This window comes from Aethalodelphis obliquidens, unplaced genomic scaffold (assembly GCF_003676395.1).
Source record: "Aethalodelphis obliquidens isolate GAN/ISIS:26980383/991018 unplaced genomic scaffold, ASM367639v1 scaffold12, whole genome shotgun sequence".
NCBI lineage: Eukaryota > Metazoa > Chordata > Mammalia > Artiodactyla > Delphinidae > Aethalodelphis > Aethalodelphis obliquidens.
In genome coordinates, this window is record NW_020837956.1 from 2,127,837 (window position 1) to 2,132,759 (window position 4,923).

Sequence of the window (4,923 nt, forward strand, 5' to 3'; positions counted from 1 at the left end):
GTGCCACTGCCACCTCTCCCCTTCACTTTCTTCTTAAATCAGAATGTCTTCTTTTGTCTTATTTTCTCAAAGTGTGTTCTTATTGGGTAGCAAGAAAGAGTAAATATAACAAAGGAAGGGTCAATCCCATAAGCATTATTCATGAGGGAATATGTATCCTTGATGATGCATTCTATATATTTTGCTTTAAGAAGCATAGTTACTGAGTGTGACATTCTGAAGATTTATTTCTTATTCCCTTTGAAGTTAGAAGGGTGAAAACTGCTTTTTTTGGTTATGTTATTTATTAAAGACAATCATTTATAGTTTATAAGAAATATTATACACAAAAATGTCCTGATAATGGTGATTAAAAGCAGCTACTCCCACACTCCTTGTGTTCACACCAATATTCAATCTAGATTGGCTTAATCTTGAAGTGTAATTCAGTAAGATCAAAGACCAAACACTTGAGGTCCTGGAGAAGATAATAAAATACTCGTAAGCCTTCTGGGTCCTTGGATTGATTGACATCAATAAGGGAATCAATTTTTGATGTCATGAAGGAAATGTGTTCATCTCCAATGATGATTTCAAGCTCCTGCCGGCGCCCTTAGTCGGGAGGAGGCCATAAAGCATTATCCTCTTTGGGAATTTCAGTGTCATCGATTATTCTCTTCAGTTCCTCCATCACGCTTTTATGTACATAAACCTCTTTTCTGATCATATCAGTTTTGTAACTGTTGTTATTGGCATATCTCGATCCCATTGGGTCAGAACTCAGACTCCAGGAGTTCGAAGCCGAACTTGCCCTTGTGACCCCTGCAGTAATGCAGATAGAAGTCACTCTCCATGGCTCTGAAAACTGCTTTTAATTTCAAGGAAATCTACATTAACTTATGCTAGCTAATTAGTACTTGCATAGGTACTTTGGTGGTGGTTAGAAGAACCACTTGTAGGAATTTTGATGGTGATGCTAGAGTAAGGAAACATTAAAGCAGAGTCAGGAGCTCAAATACTGCTCAGCTAAACAGGAAAGGAATGGTTTGGTTTTCCTTTCCTTCCCTTCCCTTCCCCCTTTTTGTTCTGTTTTTCAACATCTAGTGAGCTACCTATAAGAAAAGAGCACCCAGGTTTTAAGTGGAATTTTATAATTTTTATTTATTTATTTATAATTTTTAACTAATGGTAAATAATTGAAACAAAAAATTAAAGTAAAACTCTAGGGAAACCACCAAAAAAAAATAAATTAAAAAATGATGGCTGGTCAGATAAGGACTCTGAATGCTATGTATGAAATTTGGCCTTAAAACAGTATAGGCTTCTGTCATTATCTATCATCATCATCATCGTCATCATTATTATTATTATTACTTTAATTTGTATAAAACTTGCTGACAGTAGAATATGAACTGCAGTATCTGGTGAGATCTCCGGTCCTAACATATGGTCACACTCCCAATGTCTACTCAGATCTTAATGCTGCATGTTGACAAGATGGAGGAGCCATGTTAACAATGACTGTCAGTGATGTTAGGACGGAGTCTTGCATTTTAAAACCATAAATCTAAGATTGTACCTATTATCGTTCCTTCTTATAAACTTTTAAAATTGAACTAGTCATTTAGTTTGAGAGTGGTGGCAGATGGTGTGATTAAGATGTCTCTGTTCCAGTCCTATTTCAACCATTGATTTACTGGGTAACCTTGGACAAGTTCCTTACCCTTTCTGAATCTCAGTTCCCTTATTTGTAAAATGGAAAGTTGGCTTCAGATGACCTTTAAGGTTATTTCCAGATCTTAAATATTATAATTTTACAAACTAATTCTTCTAAATTGCCAGTTAGATTAATTTCTCCACTAACAATTATTTATCTGAAGGAACCAATTTATATTCAGTCTAAAATTGTCATATTATTCCTCTTTTTGAATCCTTTAAAGATAACCATGTTCTCTGTTATATTTGACGCAATGATGCTTTGATAGATATTTTATTTATTCTGAGCCTCTGTTTCCTCCTCCCAAATTGTTTCTGAGGCCAGACACCTGCTGAGGGTTATGTACTATCTCCTGGGAAATCCTCCAGAACAAGAATGGAATCAGGGAAGGGCATGGGATGCCAACGGGGATCGAGTTCTGACCCTTTTCCTCTCTGCCAAAAAGAACAGGATTCTTTGACTTCTAGACTAACATAGATCAGGGCTTCAGAAACCAACTAGTCTAGTTTTCAATGATGTAGAATGGATTGTCATGCCACGTCTTCTTGCAATGGACTACTTCTGAGACAGCTTGTAGCACCTCTGGACAACTATAGCTGTAGCTGTCTCAAATAAAACATATAAATAGGGCTTCCCTGGTGGCGCAGTGGTTGAGAGTCTGCCTACTGATGCAGGGGACACGGGTTCGTGCCACCGGTCCGGGAAGATCCCACATGCCACGGAGCGGCTGGGCCAGTGAGCCATGGCCGCTGAGCCTGCGCATCCAGAGCCTGTGCTCCGCAATGGGAGAGGCCACAACAGTGAGAGGCCCGCATACCGCAAAAAAACAAACAAACAAACAAAACATATAAGTATAACCATTTAAGAAATCTAATGTATATCAACATATGTTTGATACAATATGAGGAAAATCTGAGGATGGATTGGGAGATTTTGAAAAAACATAAAATTCAGAGACCAGTTTTTCATAAAGCATCAATTCCTAGCATCACTGTCAGTATGCCTGTTTATCTTGTCTATCTGTGAGACTGAGCCATCAGGAAGTTTTCTTTGTGGGACTTTCAGTATTAGACATACTTGCTATATTCAACTTCTGCAAAACTGAAACCACTCACTGACAACAGGTGTTATCTGAAGCAATATATTGCTCAGAGAATTGAAATGTCGTATATCTGATTTGGGGGTCTCTTGACTCAACCAGTTAATTATTTTTTATTGCCCTGTAGGAATTTATACTTGTTAGTGGCAGATGGGACTCCAGTTTTAAGCATTTGCCTAATTAGGCATATTACTGAAATAGGTGGTTGCAGGTGAGGAGCTATCAGTTACTACAGACTCTTCCAGCTCCCACACTCAATGTGTCCTAACCAAGAAAACTGAAGGAGCCTTGAAAACTGTTTAAAGGATTTGGGAATTATTTGTAATTTACCATGGTGCCTTTGTTGTATCGATTATAACTTTCTGGGCTTACCGGGATTAATTAATAGGACTAAATATGAAAGGCTGCACACTGATGTCATTAACAGGAGCCATAATTACAGAACATAATTGGCAATAATTCTTCAGTGGTTATTTGGTAATCAGATTCTTTTGGGGTTAAATGAAAATCAAATAGACATTTATTCATAGAGATATTAGCAATAAAATAATGCATAATCACACTTGTCGTTTAACCTTATCGATGCTGCACACTGTGTCAAAGGAGGCCTGTGGTGTGTCCAGGAATAGTTGGGTAGAGTCTTTTTGCAGGGCCAAGATGGGATGCTGAGTGAAAGTATAGCCTTTGGAGTTAGAGAAACATGGATTCTAGTCTTGGTTGTGTAACTTACTAGTTGTGTGACCTCTGACGACCCACCAACCTCTACCAAACCTCTGTTTCTTCATCTGTCAGTAAGGGCAAGGCCTAGCTGATGATGTTGTTTTTGAAATGAAGTGAAATAATGCTTGTGAAATCTTTACTATCATGTATGGTACATAATAGATGCAGTTCAAAATAGGAGGTTGCTTGTGGTCATAGCAGAGGAAATGGTGCCCAGCAGAAGCCAGGACACTGTGAATGATACGGAGGAGACAGACTCTTTGGGCTCATATCCCATATGCACCTTCTCCTGGCTGTGAGCCTTGGGAAAATTCCTCAACTGCCCTGTGCTTCAGTTTTCTCTTCTGTAAAATGGTGCTAGTGATTTGTCTATCTGATAGGGTTGTTCATAGGATTAAATGAAAGAATATGTGTAAAGGGATTAGTAGGTTAGCACATAGAAGCATTTGTATTATTACTGTTACTATCACCCATGTGGAAAAGCTTATTCATGAATGATGAAGCAGAGAAAATTACCAAAGAAAATAGAATCTTGACCTGCCTCAAGAAGAGTTATTAAAGTCTGTTAGAAGGAGAAGACCAGATGTATTAGGTGTGGTCTCACTGGCTTTGAAGTCGGAATCATACTTGGAATTCCACCATCTAGATTGTCTTGGGAAGAGATGAAATAGACTTCAAAGAGGACCAAGGAAGGGGGTGGAACCCTCAAAAATCCAGCAGACATAAGTGATTATCTATGATGTGCCAAAAACAAGAAAAAATAAACAAAAAAGGAGACATCTGTTTCCATCATACATCCACAAAGAAATCCGTAGGAATTGGAGGAACATTCCCCCAAATGTGAACATTCCTGGCTCCCTTCCTGGCCTCCCATTTGCCTGATTCTCCCCACTCCTATCCCAACTGCCAAGAATATACCAAGTAAACTCTAAATGCCAGGAAAGAAATTCTTCAGAAAGACAAAGCTAGAGGTCAAGGACCTGAGTACAAAGTCACTTCTGAGTTGTGGTCATCTTTTTCTGATCCCTGTGCAACCTAAATGACCTGTTGCATACCCTCTAGTGCCAGCCTCTGTCTTGCTTAATCTAATAATCTACTCTGAACACAGAGCATGTGAGAGAAGTCTGTGGGTGGGGTTCATTTGTATACTTTAATACACTTCCTGGAATTTGCTCTCCTTGCTTTGAACAGAAGTGTGAGCACTCTCCAGTCACCCTGAAGGGGTTAAGGAAGCTAACTGGAGGATTCAGCTGTTCCCCATATCCACCCCCCCCCCTTTATTTAAATTCTGCTTTCAACCCACTGTCTTCATCTATCTTCCCGAACAGGATATTGATCAGTTCTTGAAATGGTCTTCCTCATTTCTGGGCACTCTCTCTGCAGATACTGTAGGAGTGGAGGAGAATAT

At 39.0% G+C, this 4,923-nt stretch overlaps 1 pseudogene; it reads right to left on the reverse strand.

The window, feature by feature from the left end:
• Positions 1 to 397: 397 nt before the first annotated feature.
• Positions 398 to 833, reverse strand: LOC113623725 (protein mago nashi homolog pseudogene; annotated as a pseudogene).
• Positions 834 to 4,923: the final 4,090 nt, after the last annotated feature.